The sequence below is a fragment of the Ochlerotatus camptorhynchus genome, unplaced genomic scaffold (assembly GCF_037179485.1).
Source record: "Ochlerotatus camptorhynchus isolate MF236.1 unplaced genomic scaffold, CSIRO-AGI_Acam_v1.1 ptg000383l, whole genome shotgun sequence".
NCBI lineage: Eukaryota > Metazoa > Arthropoda > Insecta > Diptera > Culicidae > Ochlerotatus > Ochlerotatus camptorhynchus.
The window spans coordinates 2,764,365-2,787,486 of NW_027040870.1; the positions used below are offsets into that span (position 1 = coordinate 2,764,365).

Sequence of the window (23,122 nt, forward strand, 5' to 3'; positions counted from 1 at the left end):
CTAAATTTATGGTAATTTCGCGAAAACGTGTAGATGATGATGTCTCTGTTGTTATTGATGATGAGACAATTGATCGCGTTCAGGAAATTAAATATTTTGGCGTGATTACAAACTCAAGTTCAATTCTCATATTGACAATGTCATCAAGAAAATTGCCAAGAAGTATGGAATTTTATGTCGCTTGAAAAACGATTTAACTATTTGTAGTAAAATACAGTTACACAAATCAATCATCTTCCCTTATCTAGACTTTTGCCCTTCCATTTTATTTTTGGCCAATGAAACACAAATATCGAGATTACAGCGTTTGCAGAATAAAGTAATGCGTTTGATTTTAAGATGTAATAGATTCACTTCCTCAACTTTTATGCTGGACGCTTTGCAATGGCCCCTTGGTGAGTAAGGGGTCCAATTTGAACTAAAGAAAGTGGCAATTTCAGTTTTTCATCAGTTATCATCAGGTAGTGGCTATAATTAAATATTTAAAGACCATGTGTCAATGGCGGCCTGGTTTCATCGAGAATAACTCATTTGTAAAACTTACACACGTAGGACAGTTTGAAAAAGTTCGGAGAACTTCGTTAAAGTTCGGAGAGCTTCGTTAAAGTTCGGAGAACTTCGTTAAAGTTCAGAGAACTTCGTTAAAGTTCGGAGAACTTCGTTAAAGTTCGGAGAACTTCGTTAAAGTTCGGAGAACATCATTAAAGTTCGGAGAACTTCGTTAAAGTTCGGAGAACTTCGTTAAAGTTCGGAGAACTTCGTTAAAGTTCGGAGAACTTCGTTAAAGTTCGGAGAACTTCGTTAAAGTTCGGAGAACTTCGTTAAAGTTCGGAGAACTTCGTTAAAGTTCGGAGAACTTCGTTAAAGTTCGGAGAAGTTCGTTAAAGTTCGGAGAACTTCGTTAAAGTTCGGAGAACTTCGTTAAAGTTCGGAGAACTTCATTAAAGTTCAGAGAACTTCATTAAAGTTCAGAGAACTTTGTTAAAGTTCGGAGAACTTCATTAAAGTTCGGAGAACTTCGTTAAAGCTCGGCGAACTCAGGGAACTTTGAAGAACTTCGTTAAAGTTCAAGGAACGTTGTAGAACGGCAAAAAAATCGTAGCTCAGCGAATTTTGTAGAATTTCAGTAACTTTCATCGAACTTCAGTGAACTTCGTCAAAGGGCAGATCATATTGTTAAAGTTCATCAAATTCTGATGAAGTACAGATTACTTTGTAGAACTTCATCAATCTTTGCAAACATTTATCAAACTTTATATATATTTAGCGAACTTCATAGAAATTTGGGGAACTTAGCTGTCGTTCAGAGGTTTTACGTCCGTAGAGCTTCAGAGAACTTTATATTTTTTTAAAGAACTTTGTAAAAATTCGCGAGACCTTTAAAGAAGCGGGAACTTTGCACAAGTTTGGGGAACATCATAGAAGTTAAGCTAACTTTGCATAGTTTCAGGAAACTTCATATAAGTTCGGTCGGGTACAATCTTTTAACTTCATAGTTAAGTAGAAGTTTAAAGGTCAGGGAAGTCCGTAGAAGTTTAAGTTTGAAGAACTTCGTTAAAGTTCGAGAACTTTGAAGAACTTCGTAAAAGTTCAGGTTATCTTAATAGGAAAGTTTCATATCCTAAATATCATTTTAGCTTACTGACTGACATACAACTAATGTAGGCCTTGTGAACTCTATAATCGCTCATAAATAACATGTAATTGCCTAAAAGCCATCTTTGTTTCGTTAGTCGGTTAGTCCTTTTGTATCTATATATTCAGTCCAAAAAAAATGGACTGTGACCAGTTCCATATGACCATGAAAGTGCAGAATATCTATGCGAATCGATTACTCCGAGGGGGGCGACACATCTAAATCTCAATAGTAGATGCTCAAAAAATTTCACACTAGCGAATCAATCTTCGAAAACTCTTCTTTAAATTCTCGCATCTACTTGCATCTACTTGCATCTTTTTGCAGGAAATCTTCAGAATCGTCATTAATCTTCATTCTATCTATTTATTCAGCGTGTACGCAGCTAGCCACAGCAAAACAAATCTTTCCTGCAACGTAGATAGAGTCGTTCCTCACGGATTACTCTTCCATCACCAATCTTCTATTGCCATGATCGTCTAGTGCTTTAAGACCCTACTTTGTTTCCGTAGTAACCCAAGTTCGAATCCTGGTCACGGTAATGGCTCCAGCAGTCAGTGTCACGGAGAGGTTATACTTTTTTAACAAGAAACGCCGATTGCATCGGTCCATACCTACTGTGACTTGTATTTCGCAATCTAACGCAACATATGGTGATAACAAAAATCAAATTTACCGTTAAATCACAGACAAACATATATAAAACATAGTATATTTGTCACTGTAAAACATCGTGGCTAAAACATTACCGCCATATGTTGAGTACACTGTGGTGGGCAGTACGCTGAACAGATGGCGGTAGCGTGTAAACGTCAAACGCAAGGGAATTGACTATGCGCGCCACAGGTGGCGGTAATACCCACTACGATACTTTTAAATTGACCGTTAAATGCTTGTTCGATGAACAACTTGTGAGAATTATGTCTGTTTGTCTGTGGTTAAATAGTGCGTCAATGGGTTTTTACATTTCAGTTACACATTCTTCATCTTATTTGGCTAAAACGTCCTCCCAACTGGTACTTTATATTCACAACTGACTGTGGCAATACATTACGTCCAGATCAATATACAAATAAAACTTGAACGGATCGGGATTTGATCCCACTACTGTCGGCATTCTCTTAGCAATGTTAAAAATGAACATAAAAAATATAAACGAAATGCTTCTAATGGCGGTAAGCTCCCACTCGGATTAACTTTTAATCCCGTCCTTGTTTGGATGATCTGGAAAGTGTTTGCTTAGAATCGCGTTGATTAGATCTGACGTCGACATCAAGCAGCTGGACAGTCTTGAGCGGGATTTGATCCCAGGATCATACCAGTTGAAGCGCACCGCCAGAGTCTTTGTCAACATAATTAGCAGTTTTGTTTGACCTTGAAAGTGCAAAATACCTACACAGGGAAAAAAAAGTACCCTAAATTTAAGTTCTTTTTACTTAATTTTGGGTAATTTTGAGTTTTGCATCCCACTCTAGCTTTTTGTTGTTGTCAAAAACGGAACGAGAGATTCGATTTTCTCATGACTATCGTTCAATAAGCTACTAGTGAGTATATGAGATATTCTCAAATTTGAGAAAATTGAACTTAATTTTGGGTAGAAAATACTCACGAGTAAGTAATTATTTTTGCCGTAGTCAAATGTAAACTACTATAAGCGGTTTACTGAAAATTAGCTTATTGAACGGAACATGGGAGATGAGTGAAAAAAACTTAATTTTGGATAATTTTTCGGTTCCGTGTACACGATTCGATTGTTCATCCGTTACCAATCCTCTATAGCCGTGATCGTCTAGTGGTTAGGACCCTACGTTGTGGCCGTAGTAACCCAGGTTCGAATCCTGGTCACGGCAATGGCTCCAACGGCCATTGTCACGGAGAGGTTAGATTTTTTAACAAAATAGCACAGTTGCGATGCATTCGAAGCGTTAGGTTACTGATATAGGAGCGTTTACCCTTCGGTTTGCATTTCACAACTGAACGCAACACAATGAAATGGAAATCAAAGGCTACCGTTAAATGGTGCGCCAGTGAGACCTTGTGTAATTTCAAATGCAATGCTCTTATAAAGCAATGTTAAAAAAAGCCTTCATGAAAAAAAATCAAAAGTTATCTAAGTAGGAATGTTTAACATCTTAAATACCATTTTAGTTTACTGGGTGAAATACAACCTATGTATACCTTGTAAACCCTATAAGCGCTCATAAATAGCATGTATTAGCCATCTTTCTTTCGTTAGTCGGTAGTCGTTCCATATGACCTTGAAAGTGCAGAATATCTAGACGCATCGATTACTCTTCGATCACCAATCCTCTATAGCCGTGATCGTCTAGTGGTTAGGACCCTACGTTGTGGCCGTAGTAACCCAGGTTCGAATCCTGGTCACGGCAATGGCTCCCAACAGCCATTGTCACGGAGAGGTAGCAATTTTTTTATAGTACACGCTCTATACCTACGGATTGTATTTCACAATCGAATGCAACATGGCAATAAATGCGAGCAGTGAACGACCAGCGAAAACGAAACGAATCCGATTGATTTCCTTTGCATTCGCAAGTTACGTCGTTTACTGGCGAGATCGTACTTCGCGTTTGTTGTTTTGCGCTTCTAATGGAGTGGAAAATTTGAGGTTATGTTTTACCGAAAGGTGGTGCGAGCTTGAACTTATGTCAGAAGTATAGTGTGTTCATACATTAGTGATCAGCACAGCAAAAAAAAATTTAATATCGATCAACGACCTGGTTGAATAAGTTTCGATGTAATCCATAATAATCTGGTGCCATACACTAACGATATCATAGATGGTACGACCATACTACATAAAGTTCGGATGATAACCCAAATTGGTGGTTAGGCGCTTCATATGGTTATTTTTTATGCGGGATATTCAACCACTTTTTTGCTTTGCCTTCATACACTTTCTACTTCCTTTTAATGATATTATCACTAATCTTTATTCTGGTCAGTTAAATTTATTTTGGTGGAGAGATATTCCAAATAAGAGCAGAAACATATTTAATTAATTTCAATATCGCTCAATCTTACGGCTACGCTGCCTTATGAGAAAGAAGAGGGAACTGAATTTGACAACCGCTTGCAATGAACGGTTCAAAAATAGAATGCGATGTTGAACACAAGCTTGTATACTGCACGGCCTGGTCAAAATAAATTGTCGTGATCGACACTGTGCGTTCATAAGGACCAATGTCGAAAACGTAAACAATGGCTTCTTTCGTATATTTCTTGTAGCTCAAAATCAATCCATGTAAGCCACCAATTCCATCAAATAGGGGGACTCTCTCCCTACGCAGTTTACGTGTAGTTGTGTAGTTCAATCTCGAGAAATTCGAAGAAAAAGTTTTCGTTTGCGACATAAGCTCTTATGAAAGATAAGCAGATATATGGTTGCATCAAAGGAGTGAAACTTCGATCGAGCGAAAGCTGGCACCGAGCAACTTGTCAACGGTTTTCCAAAAGGGAACACATTTTATGGTTTTTTAAATATGAGTGCATCAGATTTGAAAAAAAATGTCTAAAAGAACAATCAAGTGCAAAAAGGGTGCGACCTATCATTATTAAAATTTCTATGGTTACAATTTCTAAACTCTCTTTTCTATAGTTATTAGTCAAATGAGCGGTATTCCTCGCAAATTTGTTCATTGATTTTTTTCTCTTCTGTTCTGTTCAAGGGAAACAAAACATAAAAAAGACTTTTTAATTGAGACAATAAAAATATCATCATCGCTAATTTGATGGATGTACCCGCTGTGCAGTGGCATCATGTCAACAGCGGGAAGGACTAGCAGGTCTGGGTGTTGTAAAACTAGCCGTCTTTTACATTCCTTCACTTTTCAATAAAAGTTGACGTCACGCTGGCTGGTACATGAGAGAACAAATCTAGATAGAGCTGGAATTAGGGCATAACAGCTTTTGTAAACAATGACTGCTCTCGATGATTTCACGCAAACTAACGTACAAGTTTAGAATACGTACGCTGATACAATTCCACACATTTTTATTGACGAATTCCATGTGAAATTCCATATGATTTTCATGTGACCACACATAAACAGAATCCACCCAGAAGCACACATGAAATGTATGAGTCAAATGAATAGTATGTGTGGTTACACATAGCTTTTACGTCTACACATATTAAGTATGTGTCCGACACATAGATATCATTTGTTGATCACATTGCAAAAATTCATGTGTGGGTCACATAAAAACTAGAGAGGGTCTAGTATAAGAGCGGAGCGGCTCGGCTGGCTTTAAGCTAAACGAACTGTCAAAGCCAGAGCCAATCGAACAGCGCCTATCTTGATTGCATTGGCAGTGTTGCTAGAAAGAATCTAAACATAGGTTGCCAAGGCAGTTTATTTTGAATCCGCTTCTCTCTTATCCTAGAACCTCTTAAATAAAAACAATCTTTGAAATTGTATTAGTGTAGGTTGAGTTTGGCGTCAAGAAGCAGTGTTGGACTTTTAACAATATCTCAACAATTTGTTAGTCTTTATCAAATCTTACGGTACGTACGGAAAGGTAAATACATTTGGAAGCCATCAGTCATAATAACATTCCGGTTGGTGCTCAACTACGATAGATTAATAAAGAATAATTGCGGTTTATGCTTAATAGGCTGGAAATCGGATAGTTAACCCTATGTTACATAAATTTCATGTTTATTTAGCAGATGTTCAAAAGCATATAGTATCACCAAAGAAGAATACTAAGATGAAACAGTCGGAAGAAAATCTTTCTAATTTAGTGTCCTCTTTCACGGTCCCTTTCATCCAATGAATACTCTCCTTATGTGATGTAATTTTGTGGTTTTGCTGCCCCCTCGGTAGAAATGAAATATTGCGCTTTTTTGTCAAAACAATCACACCAAACTCAGAGATGTCCCATTTCTTAGTTACTAGATTAACAACTAATCGATTATTTTTTCGTAGCTACGCTGTCATTTTTTCACCAATTAGAGTGTAGCAGATATTCGAAACGATGAATGATGGTCCTCTGGAGAAGTTAATGCTTATATCGGCATGATATAACCGATTACAAAAATTTTACTTTTCGTGTCTTTAATTGATTAATCAATTATTCGAATGAAAATTGGCCATCATGAATGTGAAACGTCATTTCAAATATAAGGACCGTACATAAATAATTATACAATTTGAAAGGGTCTGGGGCTAATCACAAATTACGTCCCCACGGTAACTGAAATAAACACGAGTGCTGACTGGTTGTAATCAGTAATCAGGTTTTCAAAACTTTAAAGTGGTATTTATGACAACATTATCAATTAATAAGAATAATGCATAATGAGAGAGAGAAGGATTAGTATTTTCCATTTAATTCCACTACTTTATTTGCTTATCCTTGACAGATACGAGTATTTCGTCTACAATGTGCAGACTTCTTTAGTGTCTTGTACTAATACTCGACTAGTCGGAGTTTAGCACCTAATTCGGAATCAGGGAATCCAAATTTATTAAGCATATTTGTTATAAATGCACTGGAAAGTTATTTAAGGGGTTGATCAATTTCATCCCCTATCGATTTTTTTTTCCCAAATTTGAAGCGTCATTTTGGCACAGTTTCTATTTGAAGATAGTTGTTCAGATGAATAATAACGATTGGATGAGAAGCAATACAGTTCGCTTATCGGTATTGCCGATTTGTTGTAGTGATATTCGGAAATAAGTTCTAGTTACTCTTGTCTTGAGCAAGGTTGCAAATACTCATTTCAGCTAATACAATGTTTTTTTTTTTAATTATGAAATAATTAGATGCCATGATCATATTTTGAATTGGTAGGATACAAGAAGAGGTTGCAAAGAATGTGTTTGACATATTAAACCTGTTTATTTCACTTCATGAGAGTCACAATCAGCGATTTTTCACACACTCACTCACTCACTCACTCAGCGATCAGCAAATCGCTGATTGTGACTCATAGAAAGCAAAATTTACAGGTTTTATGTTTCAAACGCATACTGTGTAACCTCTTCTTGTAAGTTACAAGTAAAACATGCTATCATACCATCTTTTGGTTTTATTATTCCGAAAAACATTATTTTAGCTGAAATGAGTATTTGCAACCTTGGTCTTGAGTTGGTTTGTCTAAAACTAACAAACATTATTGTAGTAATACTAACCTCAACAAATTACCCTTTTGAATAATTCCTTGTCCCTTAACAAATTACCCTTTTGAATAATTCCTTATCCCTTACTACGGACCATGCATCACATGGAAAGTATAATTCAATTACACATCATAAATTAAATACTCACTCAGCTTGACATAGAAACAATTACCCAAATTCTTAACCTACTGAGAAAACACTCAGTCAGCACCAAAACCATTTCCTTTTCCTTATTTTGAGACCATTTAAGTGCTACCATATGTACACAATAAATTCCGCGCGTATGTACGCCAAATAGTTTACAAAACAGCCTAACGCGTCGCTTCCCTCCATGCTAGTTTTCATTGGAAGAACCCGGTATAATAAACTCACATTCTACTTTCAACTGTCTAAGACTATAGTGCATAAATCCGAAAGTCCGATCTTGCCACATTATACATATTTTCCGTGTAAAAAGATTGCCCGCTAACGCCAGGCTGTTGGTGAAAGTAGGAAAAACTGGTTTTCTACACGAGATTCACTTCTTTTCTTTGGTTGCATGCTCAGAAAGCATTGACGGTGACGACGACCCTGCAACTCTTTACTCCTATGGTAAAATCCCATAAGCATATGAAAATAAGTGCATGAAATCTAGATGACTTTGTCTTATCTCTTCACTCCACCATAGTACCAGCGAGCCGCCATCTTTTCATACAAAGCTTGATATTATATCATGCAATTTTCATAATGATGATGATGGTCCCACCTCTTACCCCTACAAAGGTTTGAGCTGGACGATTTATCTTTAAGATAATTGAATATGACATTTTAACCAGGTTGGCAAACAAAATCGAACTGGTTTCAGTTACAGATATAAATTCCCTCTAAAGTTTACAGTTGCTTCACAGCGATATAATTTTTTTTTTTTAATTAGTTCGCCTTTTTGTCCACCTAAAATATTCATAAGTATTACAAGTAATCAAGAGTTAGTGAACAATCAACAAAGCATCCTATTACACTAGCAACCCCGCAATCTGATGCTATCATAATTTTCAGCAATGTCAGGAATGCTCACGAACCCCTAACATTTGCCAGAAAACTTACTACTAACTCAAGGTATCTTTCAAATAAGCTTCAAAATTGCATTTTTTTTTTTATCAAATGTTAAATTCAGTCCTCTATATCCGTAATACGCGCGCGAGGTTCAAACCTTTGTAGACTACTTTTTTTTTAATTAATCTACTATAAAATCATATATTAAAAATCCATCATCACCCTCGTGGCGAACAGAAATAGTTTTTGCAGTGCTACAATAATTATTAAAAAGTCGTTATGACAGCTATCCATATAAAATAATCCGTTAGAGATAACTTCATCAAGATACATAATTTGTCAATTCATAAAAAAAATCACTGGATAACTGTTCAAAAGACAGTTTTAACGTGTGCAATGCAGTGTCTTTTAAATTCTGTAAGTGTTGCTAAACGTTTGATATGTCTAGGCATCGAATTGAAAACATTTATTCCTTTATAATATAATGAATTTTGTGAAGCACAAGTCAAGAAATGTGGTGTTCTTATTTCAACCGCGTTTCTAGTATTATATCACTTCCTCTTTCAAATCGATCACACAAATATCGAGGCAGCAAACCGTTAACTACTTTAAAAATGAACACCATAGTCGAATATACAATTCTTTGCTTCACCGACAACCATTGTAAGGCGTCTAACATCAAAGTTGAGGAAGTGAATCTATTACATCTCAAAATCAAACGCATTATTTTATTCTGCAAGCGCTGTAATCTCGATATTTGTGTTGCATTGGCCAGAAATAAAATGGAAGGGCAAAAGTCAAGATGAGGAGAGATGATTGATTTGTATAGCTGTATTTTACTGGCAATAGTTAAATCATTTTTCAGTCGACATAGAATTCCATACTTCTTGGCAATTTTCTTGATGACATTGTCAATGTGAGAGTTGAACTTAAGTGTGTCATCAATAATCACGCCAAGGTATTTAATCTCCCGAACGCGATCAATAGTCTCATCATCAATTACAACAGAGACGTTCTCATTTACTCGATTCCGCGAAATTACCATAAATTTAGTTTTACTTGTATTCAATTTTAACTGCTTATACTTCAACCATCTACTTAGAGAACGCAAATCTTCATTCAAGTGTAAAACGGCATCATCTAAATCCTTAGCTGCAATGAATAACACAGTATCATCTGCAAAAAGATTAATGTCGCAAAACCGTAAAACACGTCGCAAGTCATTAATATACATAATAAATAACAGGGGCCCTAATACACTTCCCTGGGGCACTCCAAGGGTATTCCCCGCGGGACTGGAAACATAATCATTAAAAACAGTCCGTTGAGTTCTGTCAGACAAATAGCTTTCAAACCATTTATATGCAGTACTCGTAATTCCAAAGCGCTTGATTGTACTTAACAGTAAGGGCCTAGAAATTGTTTCAAAAGCGCGTTTCAGATCCAAAAAAACAGCAACAATCGTATCTTTACGCTCCAAGTTGTCTTTCCACTTTGCTAACACCAAATTCAATGCAGTTTCACAAGAATGACCTTTCCGATATCCCGATTGTTCTGGTATCAACAAACTATTACTGAGCTTGAGCTTGAGCTTGATTGACCGCCCACGGTTGCTACTCTGTTACCGCCAGATCAGCTGTAATTAAATACACAGAGAACCAATAGACGATGCTTGGGACTAGCAATCATCCTCAATGTGTAAAAACTGGTGATCTTAAATTAGGCAATACCAGCGCCGGCCGCGCCCGAACACAGGTCAAGAAAGGAATGGGAAGGATTGTGTTGACATGACACTCGCTTTGATGGAAGCCGAGAACACCTCTGCACTTCCACGAGGAATCACTGGGATGTTGGATAAGAGGGTTGGGTTTGCAGCAGGGTTCGTTTTGGTAAACGATAAGCTGAATTGATGTCCTAACGATCATATAACGCGAAGGAGCTTGGGACTAAACCCACGGTCTTCTGCTCAGTAAGCAAAAACGTTTGCCACTAGGCAGACGAGCACCTTTTTAATCACCGAGTTGCTGTTATTACCATGTAGTCATATTAACAAATAAAACGATTGACGAATCTTGAATGGGGATGGGCCTGAGATTAGACTCATGATGTTCTGCTCAGTAAGCAAAAACGGTTGCTCTAAGGCCACCGAGCCCCTCATATCACATAATACCGTTGCTCAAATTTGTGTATCCATTCAAACCCGGAACCAACGACAACAACGAGTTTCGCAAAATACACGATACACAAGCGATTTTACCATAAATCTCTTTGATATGTAAGGACCTGGGACCGCGTTTTTCTGCTCAGTAAGCAGGCCACTGTAACCGACGATCTTTCAAATCCGAAAACTAAAAACTACGAAAAAGTACTTAGGCCTTCATTAAGTTCCACTTTCACGCGACGTTCAATGACAGGGTCCTATCCAGGATTACATCTGAAAAATCCAAATCTGGCCAACGCCCACCCTAAACCTAAACCTGTTCTAATCCACCTGAAATGACTAACGAATGGAAGACTTTGACTACCCAGCCATGCAATAGTCTCATTCCGTGCCTTATGGACACTTGATGATTCTATTGCGCTCATCTTTTGGCACCACCCAGGGGAGACTTGGTCCTGTACCCAATGCTTAACTTATCTCCTTTCCACTCAGCTACTCGCAATTTCTTGTGATATAGTGGGCGGAATCTTATTATATGAGACAATTCAATGCAGACGTCTTTCCAAATTTGGCAGATCGACAGGTAATCGGTGAGTTACCACGATAGTTGCTATTCAACAACTCAACAACGTCCCATCGTCAACGCCTGCTATGAGAATTTCCCATTGCAGACGCCAACGAAATGACGTCATCGAGCTATCGATCAACTACCCTGGTTATCGCCTGGTACCTTATAGCACGATGCTAGGAGGCGAACCGGAAGAATCGATGAGCTACCTCTCCCCCTGTTCTGGTATCAACAAACTATTACTATTTAAATACTCCAACAGCTGGCCTTTAACAACAAGTTCTAAAATTTTCTCTAATGTGTGCAACATGTTGATGGGACGAAACTCTTCGGCTTTAATCGTTCCAGCAACTTTTTGAATAGGGACCACTAAGGATTCCTTCCAAATTTGTGGCACATGTCCAGTTTGTAATGATTCATTAATAAGGTCCAGAAAGATGTGGCCAATGACATGAAAGCAATCTTGAATAACTCATTAACATTATCTACTCCAGCCGATTTTCCTAATGAAAAACAAATAACTCTAAGTTCATCTAATGTGATTGGGTGAAAAACTTCAAATCTACAACTACTATTTAACTGGCTGTTTTATTTCGTCAGGTTCATCGACCAATTCAATAGATTGATTAATCAATTAAACGCTATCTACGAAATAATCATTAAACTTAGCTGCAATTACTTGTTCTGACTGTTCTAATGTGCCATTAAAAGTTACGGACCGCGGTTTGCAATTACTAGGTTTTAATAAAGATTTCAAAATTTTCCATAACTCTTTGCTGTTGTTTTGATGCTGATCAATCTTCCTTTGAACATATTCACAACGAGTTTTGTTCCTAGTCCAATGATTATCATTATTAGATTTACAAAACTTTTTGTACCATTTGTCCCTTTTCCGTTTAAGACGCAAAAGATCCAAATTGTACCAGTTGTTCGAATTTTTCAAAGAAACAAACTTTTGCTCAACTAGTTTATTGGTACACGTTTTCAAAGCGTTATTAAGAACAGCTGTAGATTCATCTAAGTTACCGGCCGCGAATGGAAAATCCAGGCTTCTCTCAACAAGATTCGAAACAGCTTGCATCGAATATTTCCTACAGCATTTCAATTTTACAAAATTATCGTTATCGTTAAGGTGACACTCTAAGGAAGCCTTAGCGTGAAACTTCAGAGGCACAAATGTCAGCTTCCACAAAACAAACACATTTGAAATTGCTACTCTCTGTTTGTAGTAGCACAGCAAACAAGGAGTAGCAATTTCAAATTTGTAAGTTTTATGGAAGCTGACATTTGTGCCTTGAAAGTTTCACGCTAAGGCTTCCTTAGAGTATCACATTAACATGGTCTAAGACATTAATCGCTCAAGTCTCATGATCGGTTATTTTCAAATCAGTATCCGTAACTGAACAAATTGAATCAAAATTGGAATGAACTTGGTCAATTAAAGTTCTACTGTGCCTGGAAATACGCGTATACTCATTTACCGTTTGCTTTAAATTAAAAAACACAGCTAAACGCTTCAAATGTTTCGAATTATGGTTATCCCGCCAATTAATATTAAAATCACCAGCCAATATATTTAATTTACTTGAATCAAGGAATGTCTCAAACCAGTTCTCTAAAACTTCAACAAAACGCTGGTCACTAGAACTGGGAGAATGATACAAAACACCATAATTACCCATCTTCATGCCACGTACAACTGTAATGCCCAAGAACCAGTTGCCATCAATAACTTCGTTGGTACGAAGGTTGAATTGAACTGATTCTTTGACATAAATAGCAACACCGCCAGTGTGTCTAGAATGTGATAAACAAGCAGCAACAATATATCCCGGAATACTATACTGATCAAAAGCTTCAGTTTCTACAATATGAGTTTCAGATAAGAAAACTAAAAGAGGACGTTTTTCCCCAACAATCTGACGTAATGCTACGTAGTTTGTTGACAACCCCGCAATATTCAAATATAAAAATCAAATTGATTCACATTCGTGGAACTTGGCTGCTATTTATTGAAACGCAAGCTGCTTTTCTTCTGATCAAAAAGTCTTTTACAGAGTAAACATTCCGAGCTAAATGCGGCATGGTTGACGTACAAGTTCATTTTTCGTTCTTTATTCATTTTCAAACAATTAATACATTTCAATACAGTTGACGTACACTCCGACGTTTTGTGTTGTTGGCTGCACCTAGAGCATCTATGACAATTTTTGCAATCCATGCTCTTGTGCCCAAATTGTCCACATTTGAAGCATCTCAACACATTAATCGCGGGAACTATCGAGCACCGATCAAACACTACATTTACTTTTTCGCACATAACAAACATTTATACGTATCGACATCGACTTCAATTACAACACTAAACTTGTTATAAGTGAAGCGTGGATTTTCAAACATGTTCACTACTTTTACATCATTTATAGCGATGTCTTCATTTTGACTTTTTAAGTAGTCAATGAAGACATCGGAGGAAAACTGATCGCTCATGCCCACTATTTTCAATCTTGGCACCGAAGTGGGAACAACAGCACTATATTTTTCACCCAGATTGCTTTCAATACCAGCTTTTACATCATTTAGCTTAGCTCCTGTTGCACACTCAACAATAATAGAGCCATCTTTACCATTCCTAAAATTACTAATTTTGTGTGTTTTTGGATCCAACTGAGTTTTCAAAAACTTACGAGTATCTTCGCAAGCTTGTTTGGACTCTTTTGGTTTGATCACAATGACCGGACGAGTCTTACGATTACTCTGTTTGTTACTGTTACTGTTAATGTTACTGTTACTGTTAATGTTACTGTTACTGTTACTAATATTTTTACTTTTACTTGCATGACTAGATCTTTTTACAACATCGGCAAAACTCGCATTTTCTTGAAAAACATCATCAGTCGAATCGTTGTCACTATTTTGAAATTTACGTTTTTTGCGTCTGGGATTTCGGTCCGATTCAGAATGAACCGTCCTAGATGCGCCATTCGTTGCAGCTAAATTTTTTTCTGTACTAATTTCAAAACATGAACTAGTTTTCGTATTCCATTTCTCACTAATTAATTTTTCAAAGCAACTTAATGAATCGTTCAAATTTTGTTGCATTTTTTCCATGCCAATTCTCAACGCGTTGTCTATCTGAGCAGCAACGTTGTTTCGTATACCAGTGATAGAGTCAGCAACAGAAGACAATTGCTTCATTGCGTCCCCCAGCATTTTGGTATCCGAAACCGATACATTCTGCTCGTCACAACTCTGATCTGACAGACAATTACTACACTTGAATAGAACATTTGCAATATCTGTGATAAGCTTTGCCTGAGTCCGCGTGAGTGTAGTGCACTTGCAATGAAATACACGAGCACACTTACCCACACAGATAACCGGCAAATCACTTACCAAAATCCTCAAATTACATATTGCACACTCAGCCATATATATCACCTATACACATAAACTTGACATGCAACACTACAGAGACACAAGTAAAAACGAACGAAAGCAAAAATTTACAATGCCGTAGCTTACTAAAAGGGTACCAATTAGCTTGCCGGGCGAAGGAAAATACAAAAAATGAACGAGAACCAGCGGCAACAGCAACCGTTCTCCTACTTATCCAATAAATTATCACTACGGGGCACGGGTAGGATCAATTCTACCGCGGCACAAGCACAATTTCACACTTAATTAATTGAATATTTATCACAGCACTGCGAAATAAACTATAACGTTCGCCATTACCAATACCAACTCTTCCATTTTATCATACGAGCGCTATGAGACAGGTACAATCGCGTCATCTGCCGCTCAAAGGTAAATGCTTCGAACGAATTTGATAGCAAAGATTACATCCTCAGAAGAACGGTTTGTATATTTGCTCATTTTTCTAAAGGGTGATACGGTCAAAATTTGGTCAATATCAACTTGACGTATTTCTTTCAATTTTGCATTTAAAAAACCTGAACACCCCTCATTTTGAAGGTGTGTGAGTGTAGAATGTTGCTCCTATTTTGATTTTGGAATTCACTCTTCAGTTGTCAAAATGCCGTCCAAGCAAGAAGAGCAGCGTATCAAAATTTTGCTCGCGCATCGCGAAAATCCGAGCTACTCGCACGCAAAGTTGGCAAAATCGCTAAAAGTTGCCAAATCAACCGTTACAAATGTAATTAAAGTGTTTGGGGAACGTTTGTCGACAGCCAGGAAGTCTGGATCGGGGGGAAATCGAAAACCGGAAGCCGCTGAGACGACAAAGAGAGTTGCCGGTAGTTTCAAGCGAAACCCTAACCTCTCTCTCCGAGATGCCGCAAATAAGCTGGGTGTATCGTCTACAACCGTGCATCGAGCCAAAAAACGAGCCGGACTATCGACTTACAAGAAGGTAGTGACTCCAAATCGCGATGATAAACAAAATACGACGGCCAAAGCGCGATCCCGGAGGCTGTACACGACGATGCTGACGAAGTTTGACTGCGTGGTAATGGACGACGAAACCTACGTCAAAGCCGACTACAAGCAGCTTCCGGGACAGGAGTTTTATACGGCAAAAGGAAGGGGAAAGGTAGCAGATGTTTTCAAGCACATGAAACTGTCAAAGTTCGCAAAGAAATATCTGGTTTGGCAAGCCATCTGTACCTGTGGCTTGAAAAGCAGCATTTTCATAGCTTCCGGGACTGTCAACCAAGAAATTTACGTGAAAGAGTGTTTGAATAAACGTCTGCTGCCTTTCCTGAAGAAACACGGTTGTTCCGTACTGTTTTGGCCGGATTTGGCATCTTGCCATTACGGTAAAAAGGCCATGGAGTGGTACGCCGCCAACAACGTGCAGGTGGTTCCCAAGGACAAGAACCCTCCCAACACGCCAGAGCTCCGCCCAATTGAGAAATACTGGGCTATTGTCAAGCGGAACCTAAAGAAGACCAAAAAAACTGCTAAGGGCGAGCAGCAGTTCAAGGCAAACTGGCTTTCTGCGGCGAAGAAGGTGGACAAGGTGGCTGTACAAAATCTGATGGCAGGGGTCAAGCGTAAGGCCCGGAAATTCGGATTTGGAAAAGCGGAAGCCTAACTGAATATTTTTCCTGAATTTTATACTAATTGAACTTTAAAAAGAAATTTAATTTGATTTTTTAAATAAACGATTTCACCGATTTACACGCGTTTTCCCTTGACCAAATTTTGACCGTATCACCCTTTATGTGTTGCTTCCACCTTCACTCAAGCGCAGTGCTACTGTATCTATAGCTTGGATTCTGGCAAAGTGGTCAGTCTTCTTGATATGATGTCTTCGGTGTTATACTTTATACATGATGATATTTAGGTTGCATGCATGTAGGAGCTACCCGTGCGTATACATTTAGGATGCATTTAATACACATTTATAAGGTTTTCACTTTCTATAACTCTTGTTTTACGTTACGCATACCAGCAATTCAAACTTCAATAGATGCTCACGAGTTACCAATAAAACAAAAAGTTCACGAGGCATAGCTCGCGATCTATTTCATCACTTACCGGGAACGAAAAGTTGTGCAAGGAAGCTAGAGCAAAAACATATTTTTTAACATACGCTCTCTCTTGCAAGTGAGTCAAAGAGGGAGTGATATTAGTTCTTCTCAATCTCAAACAAGAAAGTTCACTCGGGAAATAACGCTTTGTGAAATTCTCATTGATAATTTCCCTAGTAAAAACATCTAGCTTGCGATAGTGAACTTTTGGCGATATTTCCAACACTGATGGCTATTACTTCACACGGCAGAATACAGCGTTGCCCACAAAACAGCTGCTTGATCACGCCAGAAGATTATTTATCTCTTCAACAATCACCCATATTTTTTTTTAATTGTATTGGCCGTGGATATTTTCCAATATAACCTCCACTGCAACTGTCCACGTGGTACATGGGCAGCCCCAGGATCCACTGAAATTGAAAGATTTTTTAAAATACATATATTCTACCTTTATACCACATTTGAAAAAGTTCCATTCCAGCAGGTTCACAATGAACGATAGACACAAAATGAAAAGAAAAGCAAAAGTTAAAGATCGTTATCCGTCGACGGTTTGCTCGAAAATTCAATGCATGAGGTCAAACTCAATGTGCGGATAATCGGTGGTAAAAGATATAAACATATACTTTCCACCCTCGTTGTCAATTTTATTTTCAAACAAACTGCTGCAGCAGCATTCATCCAGTTGAGGGGTTCTCATCTTCAGGAGGAAATTCCAAACTTATATCTGGTAACAATTGGTTGCTACCCTTTCGTTAAGGAAAGAGGGTGGAAATTGAATACAGATATTGATATAAGCTTGTCTGGATGTGGTTGTCTCAAGTGGGCAGCTCTAATGAGGGTTTTTGGACACAAAAGTGTTTCAATTTAAATTTATTTTATTTTTCGCCCAATGTTTTTTTTTTTAGATTAACTTCATTAATATAAATGTTCAATCAATGGTTATACCACAGACAAACAGACATAACCCATTGAATATTTTTCACTATAAAACATCGTCGCTACAACACCACCGCCATCTGTTAAGCATACTGCGATGCGCAGTTCGCTGAACGGCGGTAGTGTGTTAACGTCAAACGCAAGGGAATTGACTACTAACTTAAATTTTTTTAAAGTGACCGTTAAATGCGTGTTCGATGAACAACTTGCGAGATGTTATGTCTGTTTGTCTGTGGTTATACAATACAATTTCTGTAATATTTTTGGAATTGCCGTTCATTAAAAAATATCTCAGTTCAGTTCCCCAGTTATTATAGAGGCAGTTAAATATTCTCCTAAGACGAACCGGCACTTGACTGTCGGTAGATAAATATCCTCACTTTTGATCCATCAATCGTCCTTTTGCAAATAATAATCTCGATTTTTTTTTTCCCTCCAGGACCATCAATTTACTGGCACTTGAGATAAATTCGAAACGTTTTTTTCTTTCCTTTTCGATTTACATTTTTTTTAGAAGCCTATATCCGGAGGGTAACGAGATCAGCACCAGAAGGACGGCTTGACTCATTCCTCGCATCCTACCTAATATGATTCTTTTCTCCGCATTCACAGTCGAAAACATATACAATTCAAGACGACGAAAAAGCCAAGAGCCGTTTTCTATAACAGTATAAAGAAACAGAAATCTGAGCACTTGAGAGAACTCACCTTTCTCTGGTTCGTTTCGTATAATATCAATGATTTCTTTTCCTGATCCTTTTGAACACGGGTAGGTAGGTAGGTATATGTTTCAGTTGCCCGGTGTGCAGTTCTTTAATTTCATGCGAAAAAAAAAGAATCCGAACGCAACACAGTAATTCGAACCCGTGTCGTTGGGCTGAAGCTCTGCCAAGTGTTTGACCCGAGTGGAGAAATTTTATTAGAAAAAGAAATACACTGCTCAAGTGGACGAGCGAAGTGTAGCGAAATTTGTCACCGGAATGAAGTTGATTCGTTCGTTTGAGGCGAAAGGTCCTTCGGGAAAGTGTGGGACGAGGATATCGTCGCTCAAGCAGGAAACCGACACGTTTGAAGAATGGAAGTTGGTAATAGTAATTACTTCTGAAAATCCTTTTCCTATACCATGCGAAACTGAGAGGGCTCGTGATTTTTTTTTTCATAGACATTGGTAGGGGACAGAATATTTTACTTCTTTTGCACCGTTTCCTTATCATGAGCACACTGAACTAATGTCTTATATTCGCAAAATGCTTGATTAAGTAAGTTATGTTTAATGAAGAATTCCTTAATAGTTATAGTCCTCATAGAAAAAATGGGAATATTTATCAAATAGTCAATATTTTGATATGTATTTTGGCTAGTATAGTTGTACCAGTCATAGTTATCCCTCTTTATTATGGCGGGTTTGTTAAAGCTAGTTTTTCTCATCTTACTGTCACTCTTACACTAGCTTTTGCCAACTCTCAACATAGTGTTCTTTGAAGAACTTCCGCAGTTATTAATTGATAGCTTTCAATGCCAACAAATTTACGATTGTTTATATGTTATGTCAAGCACAATGATACTCTATATTCCCAGGGAAGTCGTGATCATTACCAAACCAAAAAACGTTCTAGACTGGACCAGGAATCGAACCCACCGCCTTCGGCTTGGTGTTCACTGTGCCGTAACTAGATTATCTGAGGCTGCATTTTTTAAACTAATTAGTGGTTTAACTTTGCAACGTTCAAGATTGATTGATCGCTCGTTACCAAAACGGGAGAATCATTCAGCACTTAGTTTAACCCTGGCGTGTGCCGAAGATTTTATGGTGATGATTTAATGAAGAACTACCACCATCATTATCATTATCTGAATGGCTATACATATTAGGATAGGGGAAGCGCAGTCTGCAACAAACAGCTTGTGGTATATTTTCTGTGAAATCGTGAGACAAATAGGGTGAATGCAAGAATCCCCCTTTCAAATTTTCTTTCGCCCTCACAGATAAAGCAATCTGCCGGAAAATGGATCTCTGAGTGTTTGCTAATTAAAACAAATTTTCCAACCTCAATAAAGTGGGAATTGGTACTTGGTGGTTGTTTCAAGTATTGCTGTTTGATGAAGAGCTGAATGATTATTTATTATTCGTTGTGACTTTGTGGTGAATTAAATGATACGTTTTTATTTTAGTGGAATATGCATAATATTAAACGTAAATCAAATATGACTACTTCACATATATATTTCAAATATTCACAAGAGTTTTTCTTAAGAATTTCTCAATATATTGACGGCTAAACACAGAATGATATGTCTGGGAAAGCGTCGCAAACCTACACCATATCGCGAGTGAATGGAACAGTATTGTGGAAAATGTACTTCACCGGTGTTATTATTATTTCCGTTCGAAAAGAGCGATAAAATAACAATCCAAATCGGAGTTGGTACAAACATATCAGAGTACATTTTCCCCACTTCATTTGACGCTGGAAGCGTTCACTTGCTGGTGTAATTATTTTTTACGGATGGATGCTTGAACATTTTTTGCTCCACCGGGACACAATGCAACAAGGCTGTGTGAGGAATGCCGCCAAATGCAACGGTACGAACTATTCGAGCTTGACATAATCACTGCTGTACCAACTCACTTAAGGAATATGGTTCACTTGCGATTTGTTTTATTATTTCGCTTTAAAATGGTATGTGTTGGATAACCAGACAAGTGGCATGTGTGATGAAATAAATCAAATTTAATTGCATCACCCATTTGTATTGTTACATCTATTTCTACGGATTTTTAAGACTCCATTATATTGGTGTTCTAAACAAAGAAATAAAACATCATCAATATAGTTGTAAATTTCCTCAAAAAATAATAATCAATACATACACGAAAAACTTAAAAAATCAAGATGTACTGAACAATGTCCGTTACAAATATGTTAATTGTTTAGACTAGTCATGAAAAGATTAACATGATTGAGGTTGCATATGTCTTCATCAGTGTTGCAAAAAACTCTAATAGTCAAATCTCATGCTTAAGGTTATTCGCGTAAGAATTTTGCCTTGTGAGATTCTACTGCACCATATCCCGTTGACGAGAAGCGAGCTTGTGCACAGCATCGACACGCATTTGTGTGCGCTTGATATTATGACGGTTAACATTATTATTGATTCTCTTTTGCTACTCTGCGGGATAACCTCGATCGTGTGAGATCTATTGTTCGGTTTCTGCGGTTGGGTTGCCGCGCTAAAGTTGTCCCGTGCGGCACCGTGCCTCTATCAATGGACTTTTCTAGATCACCTAAGAACTTCAATTGGAATTTGAACAAGCTTAAGGGAAGCACTGGCGCACTACAGGGAGAGTATGGAAAAAAAATAACAGTGTTCTTCCAGCAAGCTAGGCAAGAATAACAAAAGTGAATCTATATATTATACTATAACTTTGAAGTCACAAGACCCGAATGACAACAGTTAAAAGGTATTTAATAAAGCAAAATAAAATTGACTTTGATGAGTGGGATGATTTTTTTTGCGGTTTTAAGTGAGAATGTGAAAAGTGAACCCCACACGTATCAATATAACAATAATATTGATTATGTGAACATAGAAATATTGTCAATATCGATGTTTTGACGCCAATATTGAATGTATTGACAATACGATTATTGTCAATAAAAGCAATCGTGTAGGGTAGGTTTTGCTATATGTGATAAGTAATGATTTTTGACGTAGAACTTCGTCTTTGCCGACTATACTGGGGTGCAAATCAAAAAATATGTATGGTGAAAAAGTGTTAGGTTTTGAACGCTTGCAACTTTGTCATTTATAGATGAAATTAAAATCGAAATACGACAGTCGAATGGATATTACTTTACGAATCTGCTGAAATAGATATATTCAAATTTTCCATTTAAATCTTTTGAATAATGTACAAATGATAATTATATCAATGTTTCCATGAAATAAGCGTTTCCTCAAACCCAGTCGTCATAATCGAGTACCACTTGGTTCCACATCGTTCTGCTTGAACTTGAAAAGATATAAAACAACGCTGCTGTCGTGTCTCTGCTCATTGCCGCTTCGGACGGCGTGGCGCTAGCAAATCCGCATAGATGTTAACACCCCAAATTAATTTGTAACAACATTTGGACCTATTTTAACCAGCGCTAATGTAGTCCAAGAAAGTCTAAGAAACTTCTTTTAAAAGCTCATTACTATGAAGAAAAAGATTTGTTTTAATGATTAGCATAATTTTAGTTTTATTAAATATAAAAAATAGCTCACTTTTAACTAATTTTCCCATCAACATGGCTCAATTTAGAACGTCCACAAGAGGAATAATTACTAACACTTTTAAAGTTTTTGTGCAGTATAATACTACTAAAATATGTAAATTTAATGCTAGCAGACTATTATTGCATCAATTTTATTGAAAAGTTTGAATATTTGGCAAAATTCCTAATGTATATTTGTAGCATGGTTGGACCTAGCTATTTCCTGCATTGGCTGTCAGGTGTGCTTCGGTTTGTTTACAATTTCCTTCGCGCGCAGCAACATAATTTTCCGTTTACTTTCCAAGTCTCAACATTCTTCAACAGAGCATAGAGGAAGTAGATGAATTCTCATGTGATTTGAAGCATCGTATAATGAATTTTGATCCAAGTCTGGCTACTTTCCTAGGGGTTTCCGGAAATCGACTGGATTCTGGTTATTCCTAATAGCTGTCATTGAACTGGTTGTTGAATTTTAATGTGGTTCAATGGTTTTAGACCATATTTAGAAACTGGCCACTTTTCCGGGATCGAAACATGGCCAGATGTGTCGCAATTTGCCTCATGCCTCATACGAACGTTTGCTCTGACTTTGAAATTCAATAATTGAATCCACCAATTTTCAATAAATGTTGTACTAAGCACCTACTTATTGGAAACCAAACGTTTGATTTCAGAAAAGTCACAGTATTCTATTTTGCATCATTCTACGAAAACGCTGTAAACTACATGTTAGGGTTGTCCTCCAAATTGGAGAACAAAGTGCTTAAGCCCTGTAGGATCGTTATACCCCTTCCTCCCCTTCTTCGTTGACATATGAACCAACATTTTGTTCAATATTGAAGTACCGTCTTCTGATAAGGAAAACAACTGCCTGTTGCGT

At 37.5% G+C, this 23,122-nt stretch overlaps 1 protein-coding gene and 2 non-coding genes across 4 annotated transcripts in view; 2 read left to right on the plus strand and 1 right to left on the minus strand.

The window, feature by feature from the left end:
* The window catches only part of dmrt99B (doublesex-Mab related 99B), a 98,797-nt gene that overhangs the window by 36,975 nt on the left and 38,700 nt on the right, over positions 1 to 23,122 (minus strand). The window lies entirely within an intron of this gene.
* On the plus strand, positions 3,415 to 3,486 carry TRNAH-GUG (transfer RNA histidin (anticodon GUG)). The gene has a single exon. It is a non-coding gene; the product is annotated as a tRNA-His (tRNA).
* Positions 3,952 to 4,023, plus strand: TRNAH-GUG (transfer RNA histidin (anticodon GUG)). Its single transcript has one exon. It is a non-coding gene; the product is annotated as a tRNA-His (tRNA).